This window comes from Macrotis lagotis, chromosome 1, assembly GCF_037893015.1.
Source record: "Macrotis lagotis isolate mMagLag1 chromosome 1, bilby.v1.9.chrom.fasta, whole genome shotgun sequence".
NCBI lineage: Eukaryota > Metazoa > Chordata > Mammalia > Peramelemorphia > Peramelidae > Macrotis > Macrotis lagotis.
Genome location: NC_133658.1, coordinates 1993236 through 2006208, shown reverse-complemented (window position 1 = coordinate 2006208; position 12973 = coordinate 1993236). Strand labels below are relative to the sequence as shown.

Here is a 12973-nt window from a genome sequence, read left to right as displayed (position 1 = left end):
GTTCCAACACCAACAACTCTGTCGTGAGTGGATCACATTCTTTATGATAAGTCCATCACAAAAGTTACTTCCATATTTTTTCAACATTGCCATTGCTGATCGCAACTCCCTCCTTTCTTATTTCTCTACTACCATGAACTATATTTTCTCTCTCCTTTCACTCTGACTCTGCTGTAGGGTATCTGAGTGGTGCAGCAGACAGATCCCTGGTCCTGGGGCCAAGAAGCCCTGAGCCCCCCACCCCACCCCTTAGGCCCAGCATCCACCTGGCCCTATGGTCCTGGACAGGCCTTCCAATCCCAGCCCCTTGCAAGAAGTAAAAAAGAAAATGTGTTATATCTGACCACTCTCCCCCCATGGTCCATCCTCTCCTCCTTTATTCACATCCCCACCCCTTCCCCCTGCTCCCCCCTCCTTCTTACTCCAGATGTCTATACCCCATTGAGTATATTTGCTGTTTCCTCTCCTAGCCATCTCTGATGAGAGCAAAGGTTCCCTCATTCCCCCTTGCCTCCCCCCTTCCATATCATTGCAATAGCTCATTGTAATAAAAAAAATCTTATTATGTGAAATATCTTGGACTATTCCCCCTCTCCTTTTTCTTTCTCCCATTCCATTTCCCTTTTTTTCTATTGACTCCATTTATACACCATGTTTTATCTTCAAATTCAGCTTTCTCCTGTGCTTCAACTATAAAAGTTCCCTCTACCTGCTCTATTAACTGAGAAGGTTCATATGAGTATTATCAGTGTCATTTTTCTATGCAGGAATACATGCAGTTCATCCTCATTAAGTCCCTCCTATTTCCCCCCTCTCCTCCAATCTCCATGCTTCACCTGAGTCCTGTATCTGAAGATCAAACCTTCTGTTCAGCTCTGGCCATTCCAAAAGGAACATTTGAAATTCCCCTGGTTCTTTGAAAGTCCATCTTTTTCCCTGGAAGAGGACATTCAGCCTTGCTGGGTAGTTCATTCTTGGTTGCATCCTAAGCTCTTTTGCCTTCCGGTATATTGTATTCCAAGCCCTACGAGCTTCCAGTGTAGTTGCTGCTAAGTCCTGTGTGATCCTGACTGCAGCTCCACAATATTTGAACTGTGTCCTTCTGGCTGCATGTAATATTTTGTCTTTGACTTGGGAGTTTTGGAACTTGGCTATAATATTCCTAGGGGTTGGTTTTTTGGGATCTCTTTCTCGGGGGGATCAGTGGATTCTCTCCATTTCTATTTTGCCCTCTGCTTCTAGAATATCAGGGCAATTTTCCTGTAGTAATTCTTTGAAAATGATGTCAAGACTCTTCTCCTGATCATGACTTTCAGGTATTCTGATAATTTTTAAATTATCTTTCCTAAGTCTGTTTTCCATATCAGTTGTTTTTTCAATGAATATTTCACATTTTCTTCTAATTTTTCATTTTTTTGGTTTTGAAGTATTGATTCCTGATTTCTGGTAAATTCATCAATCTCCCTGAATTCTATTCTTTGTCTGAAGGATTTGTTCTCCTCAGAGAGTTTTCTTATCTCTTTTTCCATCTGGCCAGTTTTGCTTTTTAAAGCATTCTTCTCCTCAATAACTTTTTGAACTGTTTTATCCATTTGACCTAAGCTGGTTTTTAGCATGCTATTTTCTTCAACATTTTTTTGGATTTCCTTGACTAAGCTGCTGACTTCATTTTCATGTTTTTCCAGCATCTCTCTCCTTTCTTTTCCCAGTTTTTCTTCCAACTCCCTCATTTGATTTTCAAAGTCTTTTTTGAGCTCTGTCATAGCCTGAGCCTGATTTCTGTTTTTCTTGGAGTCTTCAGATGCAGGAGCTTGTTCTTCCTCATCTTCAGACTGAGTATTTTGATCCTTCTTGGGCTCATTTGCAAAATATTTCTCAATAGTCTTCCTTTTGTTTCTCTGCTTGCTCATTTTCCCAGCCTGGGCCTGGTTTTGGGGTGCTTCCTGAGCTTTTGGGACACTTCCACAAGGGTCTCAGTGTGTGAGGCTCTGTCCTCCCTCCTGGTCTGTGAATGACCATAAGCGCCCTCTGCCACGGGGCTGAGGTGGGGGGGCCACTGCTGTTCTGTGGGGGGGCCTAGACTGCGATCAGGATCTGAATGTGGTCATAGCCCCAGAGTCCTGTTCCAGGGGCAGAGGACAAGAGCAGTCTCTCTTCACTCTCCTCCCTCAGCTCAATGGGCTCATGCTCTTGGAGGCTCCTGCTTACCAGCTCTGCCTGCTTCTGTTTCCTGGATCAGGGCTGGGGAAAGACCAAGCTGCTGTCTGTGTGCCCTGAGGGCTGGGCTCCTCATGCTCACTCTGGCGGAGGTCCCCCGCTGTTCCCCCACTTTGTGCCTGGTGCTCCCCGGGGTGCAGCTCAGGAGACTCTCCTGTTGCTGTGAGCCGCAGCTCCCAGCACCCTGGGGCTGCCTCCCGGAGGCTGAAGTTCTTTCCCTCTGGTGGGCCACTCCTCTGGTGGGCCGCCCCTCTGACCCCTGGGAGCAGAGCCTTTCTGCTCTTTTCCAGGTTACCTTGAGTAGGAGAACTGCCTCACTGGGTCCCTTTGTGGGTTTTGTCTCTCGAAAGTTTAGTTAGAGTCCTTAGCTTATGAGTTTTATCAGAGAGCTCCTAAGACTGGATCCCTTCTTGTTGCCATCTTGGCTCCACCCCCAGTAGATTGCTTTCTGTGGGGGTGGGGTGGGGGGAGGGAAGTATGAATGGGGTAAAAATTGTAAAACTCAAATAAAATCTTTTTTTAAAAAAAGTCTATATTTTAAATATCTCAATTTTATTCTCATTGTTACATGACTGAGACATGGAATTCTCCAGTCTCTAAGGACTTAAAAAATGCATATAACTTTAAAAACATTTAGAAAGTGCTTAGTAAATAAATGTAGGCTTCAAAGCATGGTTAATAATGGACTATGACCAAGAATTGGAATGAAGTATGTCATCCAGTAAATGTGGAATTCAGAAAAAGATGATCTGGTCATGTGATTAGAATGAGGTGTGACTAATGGAATGTTCCACTAGAATCTTTGTGATTTTCTCCCAGAAACTGATCCCCCGAAACATGTAGGATGAACGTCATAAGGTGAACTTATAGAAGGAAGTGGATATGGGTCACATCCGATTGGGGTACCTGAGCAGGTTACCACTTGCCTCATTGAAGAGAATATCCACACTGATTAGCTTGCTGATGCATCTGAGAATTTCAGTGCACAAATACATCTTACAATTTAGAGATATCCTAAACTAGAATGAGTTGTGAACTGTAATATTGGTTGTGGGAGGCAATGAATTCTCTAACATTAGAAGCCTTTCAATAGAGGCTGACTTGAACTTAGAAGGGATTCTTGATCCATTATGGCCTGAACTAGATGGTCTATTAGGACCCTTCTCAGCCTTAGATATTTTGTTTATCCTTGATTTATCACTGTGGAGTCTGAGGACTTTCAGCAAGGTAATCCACAATTCTGGAATTTTTTTGGGGGGGGGGCAATTTAGTTTTTTTCCTGAATTCTATTGTACTTTTTTCTGAAATTAATTATGTATACTATTAATTTCCCCTTTCTCATGAAATCTGGGGGTCATATAGCCCAGTGCTTCACATAGAAGGTTAATAAGTCTCTGGGATAGAATTTCTATGATCTACTCTTCACTAGAGAGTAGACTCTTCTCCAGCAGAGACATTGCATCCTAGTGAATCTGGGGGTGGAGGAAGTAGGTAGGTATGTGGGGTGCATACATGGCTTTTAGGCAAGGGAAAGAGTAATGTAAAAGCTTTTAACGGTCTTTCCTCAGTTCCACTGAGAGATATTCATGGTTATAATCCATACTGCTTGGGTGTGGTTCCGTTTGCCTATTTAATGCTAGTAAATGCTAATGAGGAGGGAATATGTCTCTAGCTATTCCCTCCCTGGAGCATAACAGTAGTATAAAGGCATCAGTACCAGGCTAAAAAAATAATGTTCTGCTTATGACAACATAACTTATAAGCAGTTTGGCTCAGATCTAGCCTTGACAGGATACAATGATAGGATGATAATAGACATTGTCAAGGCTTTTCTATGAGTTTTCTGAGGAGTCTTCTGGATCACTTGTTAAATATGCCATATTAGAGATTCATTGGGGGGGGTGAGAGGAAGCAATTAGAGTTAAGTAATAAGTGTCCAGGATCAGATATGAATTCAAGTTCTCCTGACCCCAGAGGCAGTGCTCTATCCACTGTGCTACCTAGCTACCCCATATACTAGGGATTCTTAATCGGGTCTGGGCTAGATTGCTGGGGTCTCTGGGTTCTGGCATTTTGTAATTCACAGAGCTTACCATGGAATAAATGTTTAATAAATGCTTTTTGACTAATTGCCTTGATTCCAATGACTAGGTAGGATCCTGGTCCCTTTGTTTTAAAGATAGGGAGATTTAGTCTTCTAATTCCTAACCACCATGGGAAACCAAGGAGAGAAAAGCATCTGGCTTGCTTACATCTCATCCTAGAGACATCAGCAGGTAGTCTGAACCGCCCCCCCCCCCCCAAAAAAAAAGAAAAGCAGTCAAAAGCAAGACATTTGCACATGACCATCTTCTCCTTGTCAGAGTATTATTTGCATTTGGGTCTTTGGAGCTGTCCATGGTTTCTCTTGTGTCCCTGAATTTCCAAAAGAAAGTCTACTTAATCTTCCATGCCAGTATTTCTTGGGCCTCCCGTTCCTGTTATTTCCATTCCATAGAAATCAGACATCCATTTCCTGTTGCTCAGGGTATTCTCCTCTGAGGTGGCTTATCCAGCCCCCTTTTTTATTCACATGATGCATGAAAAAAGGCATTAAGTGTATTTCGGCGTGTCAGTGCCGAAGCTGGGCTGCCGAGGGTAATGAATCGGCTTTGCTCCTTGGCTGGGGGATGTTTCATTTCTTCCTGACAAGATCATTTGACAAGGCAGCCCGGCATTGGCAATATTGTATCATATTTTTGTCAGCATGTAAATTATGTTGACAGCCTCATAAACATAAATTGGCAGGCATGCTGTCCCAAAGCAATGTTTGTTAAAATACACTAATGGAATATAATAAATAAATCCCTCTCGGGCATTAATAACATGCTTGTGGCCCATTACCTGCACAAGGAGGCCCAGAGTAGATATTCCTAGTACAGTTAAACCAATTCTGCAGACCTTTCTTTAAATAGATTTAATTCATTCTCATATCTGCATTGATCCATGAGTCATCGCACTTTTGAAGCTCTCCTGTATGGGTCCCATATATCTAAGTTATATTTTAAGAAATGAAGAGACTCTGAGATGTCCAGAAAAGGCCCAAGAAAATGAAATTCTTATAGACTCATAGACTTGCAGATTGGGTCTGGAAGTTACTTTAGAGACCATTTTATCAGAGCCGGTCATTGAGAAGTAAACCGGGTTTTCAGGAGATGAAAGGATACGGTAAAAGTCACAGATAGCTGAGAGTAAAGCTGGGATTTGAACCCTGGTCTCCTGACTCTGAATCCAATGCTCTTCATCCTATTTGTGTAATGAGAGACTTATTAGCGGGTACAAGCATGTTTGGCTACTATAATCCCAGCATGGAAGGGGCTTGGGAATCTGCTTCCAGAGGAATATTATGATATACAAACAAAGGGTCTTTTGCTCTTTGAATTAAAGCATGCACAGATAGTCTGTAACTGCCTCCATTCTGCTAACCACACTGTTGTTGTTTGTTGAAGAGAAACAATAATCTCAAAAGGGCAATGCCTTGACTCGAAAATGATTTGGATTTAAGTAAGGTGTGACTGTGTAAAATCATCTGCCTCCCTCCTCCAGATTCATTAGAGTCCAGTAGCAAGACAGAGGTCAGGATGATGGGTAACGGCCCCAGATGTAGTGGGAGATTCTGGCCTTTTTAAGCTAAGTTCTTTCCCAGGCCATTATTTGTCTGAGATAATACCCGTTCAGTGATTAAAGCCTAGATAAGAAATGAGGCAAAAGACAGTCTAGTTTGGCTTTCCAAAAGAATCAATCTGGGAAGAGAAAATGTTCAGACTTTCTGGCCAGAATAGAAACAATTGCTATTTTTTTACTACTAGTTCATCTGTATTGCAGAGGACCATACCAACTAATCAATAATTGGAGGTATGAATTGCACAGCTATATTTATTATAGTGAGGTATCTGCTATGCAAGTCATCTTTCTCACTTGCTTTTGCCAGAATGGTTTCATCCCATGATCTGATTTATAGGAAATGGAACTATTGGAGATGGTCTGGTTGTCTAGGGAGTCTCTTAGTCTTAAATTGGTCGATTCCTCCCATTTCTGTGAGGAACCGTGGCATACCACCAATGCCAGGCAAGCCCTAGCATGTGCTATCTGGTGATAGAATGAGACTTTCAGGTACATCCTAACCTGCCTCTCAATGAACTGCTCATCAATACTGTCTTTGCACTCAAACTTTCTACCAAACTCAAACAATAAGCAAGTGGAATCTGGGTTAGGGCCTATCGTTGACCAATCGGTGAAGGTCAGAGTGATTTAGGTTTAAAAGCATAGTCAAGTAGCTCCATTTGAATCCCAGAGGACTTTATTAAACCTAGTTTACCAGAGGTATGTTTCAAGAAATAGTGAGTGAAAATTTCAAGACAAAAGAATTGTCGCAGTGTTTGGAAAAAAGAAACAAGGTAAGAAAATACGAAGGAAAATCTCCAACCGTCAAAACCTAAGAGAGCTTGTGAAGTATAAGCAATCAACACTGCCTGTAAGGCTATGACTCCCCATGTGGATAGAAGGAGACGAGAAGGAGAAGGGACTAGGGGGAAGAGGTAATAGAAACATAACCCAACTGGAACTGGCCAGTTGGGTCCCCCAATATCACTACTCACAGAGTGTTGGCTGTCCTTCATTTTTGAAGGGGAAGGAAGGAAAGAAGGAAGGAAGAGCAAGTAGAAGGGAGGGAGACAGGGAGGGACAGAGGGAAAGAGGAGAAGAAAAGATGCAATCTTTTAAATGCTATGCATATTAACTATAATAATAAATACTGATAGTTAACTTATCAAAAGTCAGAGAAATTATGTCATGAACAATATTTCTAGATTCATCTCCTTTGAGTCTATGCATCAGCCCCATATTAATTCTTGAAGTCACCCATTCTATTATGAGATAAATGAGAGAGTGAGAGTTAGGAACACTTTCCTTACCTTGAACAGAGAATGATAGATATTTCTCTGAAACTTTCCCCCAATCATTACTTTTTCTGGATTGTGAGGGAAGTAGAACAAGGCTAAACCCTCTTCAGTGACCTCTTTGACTCAGAATAGATTAAAGGAAGCTATGATGATCAATCCATATGGTGAATTTGGAAGACAAGTTGAAGAAACAAGTTTGAAGAAACTATGTTTTGGGGAGCTGGGAGGCACAGTGGAGAGAGAGCACCAATCCTGGAGTCAGGAGAATCTGAGTTTAAATCCATCCCCAGACACTTAATAATTACCTAGCTTGGGCAAGTCATTTAATCCCCTTGCCTTGCAAAAAAAAAAAAAAAAAAAAAAGAAACTATGTTTAGTTTGACTATAGTTTCCCCAGTGACCAAGATGTTATAGGGACAGTATGTCCCTAGGGCAGCTAGGTGGTGGAATGAATAGAGCACTAGCCCTGGAGTAAGGAGGACCTGAGTTCAAATTTGACCTCAGATATTTGACATTTGCGGTGTGACCTTGGGAAAATCACTTAATCTGGAATACTTTGAATCTGGGGCCACCTCCAGTTGTCCTGATTCATATTTGGCCACCAGACTCAGGTGGCTCTAGAGGGAAAAGTCAGAATGGTGATTTAGGGCAGCCCTCCCTCACTCAAATCCAATGCACTTGTTTGTCATGGAGTCATCTTTCTGCTGTCAGGCTCCTCTTTGAGAACAAAGAACAACCATCCTCATTGTGTGTGTGTGTGTGTGTGTGTGTGTGTAGGCTGCAAAAGAAAGAAATGCTTTGCACCTTCTGTACTTGCTATATATTAAAATAAATTCTTATATAAAAACCTATTTATGTTAATTACTTAATCAAAATTCAGACACTGATAACTGGCAGTTTACAATGAATAGGTCCACCAGAATGGCGGTTTGATTACATAGAATTCTGGAAGATTCACTGATACCATGCATGGTTATATAAGAATCCTGAGAGGTAGCTAGCCTACGTCTAGGAACCTAATGTGTGTGCATGTGGGTGTGCCTGTGAGAGAGTGTGCTGGGAGGAGAGGGCATAGCCTACATCTGTTTGTCATAAACCCTTTGAGGACAGAGATTCTTTTATTTGTATCTTTGCAAAGCAAGTGGCTAATAAAGTGACCAATATATAGGAGGCAAATTATAATTGCATTGTGACATAACTGAGTGATAAAGCTGAGCTTCTCCTCATGTTTGTCCTCCTCATCCTCTTTGTTTTCTGACATCTTTCTTTTTCTTTTTTGTTTTTCTTTATTTCTTCCTTCTTACTTTTCATCCTTCCTTCCTTCCTTCCTTCCTTCCTTCCTTCCTTCCTTCCTTCCTTCCTTCCTTCCTTCCTTCCTTCCTTCCTTCCTTCCTTCCTTTTCTTTCTTTCTTTCTTTCTTTCTTTCTTTCTTTCTTTCTTTCTTTCTCTCTCTCTCTCTCTTTCTTTCTTTCTTTCCTTCTTTCTTCCTCCCTTTCTTTCTGTCTCCCTTTCTTTCTTCACCTTCTACAAACTTTTGCTCTTTCATTTAAAACTTCTTAATGTTTAAAATTCACAAAACACTTTATATAGGTCATCTCATTTGAATGAACTCACTGTCAGCTTCATTTTCCTCATCTGTGAGGCTGGGATATTAATACCTGTTGTGAGGCTTAAATGAGATGTTAGTTAAGTGTTTTGTAAACTTTGAAGAGCTATATAAAAGTCAGTCATTATCCTAAGAGAGCTCCCCCTCTGTGGTAATCTTTGAGTGAAGTCCTGGCAACCACTTATCAGTGATACTTTGGAGAGAATGCTGAGTCAAGTATGATTTCAGCTAGATAGCCTCCCAAATCCCTCTTGAGCTCTGAGACCTGTGATTAAGTCACTAACCCAAGGTCACCTGGCTAGTGCTCGACCAAATTATAAAGAAAATTACAAAACTTAAATAAAAGAGGAAAGCAATCGAACTCAGCTAGCTGCTCGATGTCAAAGGGCAAGGAGACCAGGAAGCTGAAAGACACGAGGCTTTTTGAAGTGATGAATTGTTGTGCCTGGACTTGGGGATAAAAGGAAACCCCCTAACAGCACCTTCTTCTCCCATGCTCTGTGTAGCTAGCTGACTGTCATTATGGTGTGAACAGGGAACTAAATGGCACAGTGGATAGAGCACTAGCTCTGGAGTCAGGAGGATCTGAGTTCAAATTTGACCTCAGACACTTGGCTCTTTCTAGCTGTATGACCTTGGGCAGATCACTTAACACTGTTTGCCTCACATCCAGGGTCATCTCCAGTTATCCTGATTCATATCTGGCCACTGGACCAAGCACTCCTCTCATTCAAATACAATTCACTTGCTTGTCATGGCATTATCTTCCTGATGTCATAGTCTTCAAGAATGAAAGACAAAAATGATCATGGTGTGAATGAATATGCCCCTTTGGAAGCTTGTGTCTTAGATCAGAGCAACACAAGCCATTTTTTGGTCAGTGTTTCACCATGACTTCTTTTTACTTTGCTGGTTTGAGGGTCACTAGGTGGCTCAGTGGATAGAGCACCGGCCCTGGAGGCAGGAGGACCTGAGTTCAAACAAGGCCTCAGACACTTAATAATTGCTTAGCTGTGTGTCCTTGGGCAAATCACTTAACCCCCTTGCCTTAAATAAAATAAATAAAAACACATATTTTGCTGGTTTGACTGGGAATTAAAAAGGATTTTCATATGAGAAGCTACAGTCAATTTTTTTTTTCTAAGAGGGGCGAACCAATCAAGGATCTGGCTAAGTTCTTTTAATTTTTTTCTCTGACTTCGAAAAACACCAGCAAACATAAACAAAGTAATCAAAGTGAACAGAAAAAATAAACATGAAATTGGAAATCTCCATCAGGTAGAACTTTTTTGAAGAAAAAAATTTTAAACTAAATTCATTACTTTATTTCCCAAACTGTACCTTTATTTCCTTCTGAATCCTACCTTATTTGGCACACATTTTAAAATGTTTTATTAACATAGCTTATTTTCCCCCCTTCCTTTCCTCCTTCCCTCCCTCCTTCCCTCCCTCCCATCCTCTTTCCTTCCTCCCTCCCTCCTTCCCTCCCTCTTCTTTCCTCCCTCTCTCCTTCCTCCCTCCTTCCCTCCCTTCCTTCCTCCCTCCCTTCCTCCCTAATTTCCTCCCTCCCTCTCTCTCTCTCTCTCTCTCTCTCTCTCTCTCTCTCTCTCTCTCTCTCTCTCTCTCTCTCTCTCTCTTACACATTTCTTACTTTCTTTAAATAAGGCCTCCTTTCTAAACAAGTTATCAGAGCAAGAAGAAGCATTCCAAAACATTTACCTGACAGAAAAAGTCTGCTTCCTTCTGTTCTTCTCATCCATTGTCTATGTCAAGAGGTGAGAATCCTGCCCCATTATTAATTCCTTGTAGCCATGGTTGGTCAATGCATTGATCAGAGTTCATAAGCTTTTCAAAGTTGTCTTTCTTCATAATTTTGCAGCCAATAGGTGAATTGTTCTCTTGGTTCTGCTCACTTCACTCTGTATCACTTCATAAGAATCTTTCTGGGTTTTGCAAAACTGACTGTTTCTTAATCTCTTAATGATGAATAATATTCAACATTGTCAATAATCACCAATTTGTCTTGCCATTTCTCAAATGCTGGGCACGTCCTTACTTTATGGTTTTTTACAATGACAAAAAGTACTACCACAAACATTTTTGTACAAATGGACAATTTCTCTCTTTCAAACTTTGGAAAGTAGTCATACTAGTGGCATTACTTACTTAAAAGGTATGATTGGTGAATGATTGTGAGGTATAGTTCCAAGTTGTCTTCCAGAGTAGTTGGATTTCTTTAGAGCTCCAACAGCAGTTCATTAATGTTTCTGTTTTCAAAGAGCTTCATTGGCAGTTGTAATTTATTTTGTTTTGGGTTTTTTTTGGTAATTTTTCAAAATCTAATAGGTTGAGGTAGATTATTATAATTTTTCAGTTTTCATTCCTCTTATTGTTAGCAATTGTGTTTTTTAAAATGGTTGTCGATGACTCAAATTTCTTCCCCACAAACTATATATTCATGTCCTTTGATCATTTCACTATTGGAGGAATAGCTTCCCTTCTTGTCCAGTTAATTCAGTGCTCTAAGGTTGGCTGTTGTCCTTTATTCTCAAAAAGATTCAAAATGACATCACTATATAAGAGTCTTGCAGTATGGCCAATTGTGACTCAACAGATCCATACAAGGCCAGAGTACTCATCGGGCACAAATAGTACATATGAGCAACCAGGTGGATTCTTAATACATGCTTATCAGATCTTTAACAGAGAAAGTTGCTGCAAGGATTTTTAGCCAGTTCCTTGCTTCCCTTCTAATTTTAACTGTATTGACTGTGTTTGTTCTAAATGCTTTGAACATTATGTAATTAAAATCATCCATTGTATCCTTTTCAATACTGTGTTTCTGGGATTAAGTGCTCTTTCCTTATTCATAGGTAGAAAAGATGTCTCCTTCATGCTTCAGAAATTTATGGTATGACCTTTTATAGCCAGATCATGCATCCATTTGGAGCTTGTTATAGTATATGTTGTGACATATTGATATCAATTTCATTCCTTCCAGACCCATTTCCAGTTGTCACAAAAGTTTTTGTCAGTTAACAAGTCTTTGTTCGAGCAGTTGATATATTTGGGTTTGCTACCTACACTGCTACTATATTTTTTCCTTCTAAATCTTCTATACTTAGTCTAACTCATTGATCAGCCTCTCACTATTTTAGTCAGAAGTTTTCATGATTATTGCCCTGTAGGATAGATGGAGATATGGTCATGATAGCTCTCCATTCTAATTTTTCATGAGATTACTGTATTTTATTGCTCAAGATAAATTTTGTTATTAAATTTTAATCTTATAACATTTGGTAGTTTGATTTGAATGATATTGAATAAGAAAATTAACCTTGGAAATATTATTTTCCATATGTTGACAGAACCCAATCACAAGCAATGAATATTTATTAAATTATTTTTTTGGTATAAAGATAATACTAGTAGTCCTTTGGCATTGAAGATGACCCTAATGACCAACCAAGTGATTGGTAGTATGAGTTGCACAATTATGTTTCCTATGAGTTGGGGCATGCTGCGCAAATAATTCTTCTCATTTACTATTACCAAAATTGTTCTCCTTGTGGCATAACTGATGGGAAACAGAAATGTTGGACATACTCTGGTTGCTACTGGAGTCCCATGGTCTTAAATAGGCTTTGCTTTCCCCTTTATTATCAAGACACAAGGGCAAATCATCAGTTTTGGACAAGAACCAGCATGTAACAGAATGTGACAATCAGATAAATCCTAATTTGTGTCTTGATGGACTAATTGTCACTTTTGACTTTTTTCTTAGACTGTCCATGGTTAATCTTCCTCTTGTACAATACTCTAACCCTAATCTTCTTCATTCTAAAGTGACCTTAACCCTAAGCCTAATTCCTGACCCTAACCCTTACCTTATTTCTAACCCTGACTCTAATCGTAAATGCTCTGGGAAAGCATCAAAGTTCTGGTGGCTTCCAGTGAACTCTTACTGACCCTTTAAAATACAAGGAAGAGGGTCTAAATCACTTGCTGTATTGTACCCATATCTGCAGCAGGTCTCTAAGGTGAATGGTCTCTGTTATAGTGTAGTGATGTAGGTAGCACAAACTGGCAAGCCAGATCCATAACCTCAGGATAAGGATTGACTCAGGTGAGGCCACATGCTGCATCTGCTGCTTTCTCTCCCTATGCTTTCTAGAAATTGAGCTCTAAGAAATGTACTAACAGCAGAGGA

General features: G+C 40.4%; 1 long non-coding RNA gene across 1 annotated transcript in view; it reads right to left on the bottom strand.

The window, feature by feature from the left end:
- LOC141512549 (uncharacterized) overlaps window positions 1-11296 on the bottom strand; it is a 55471-nt gene extending 44175 nt beyond the window's left edge. The window contains exon 1 of the long non-coding RNA XR_012475526.1: window positions 10483-11296. This is a non-coding gene — a long non-coding RNA (uncharacterized LOC141512549). The remainder of the gene's footprint in view (window positions 1-10482) is intronic.
- Between the last annotated feature and the right edge of the window lie 1677 nt (window positions 11297-12973).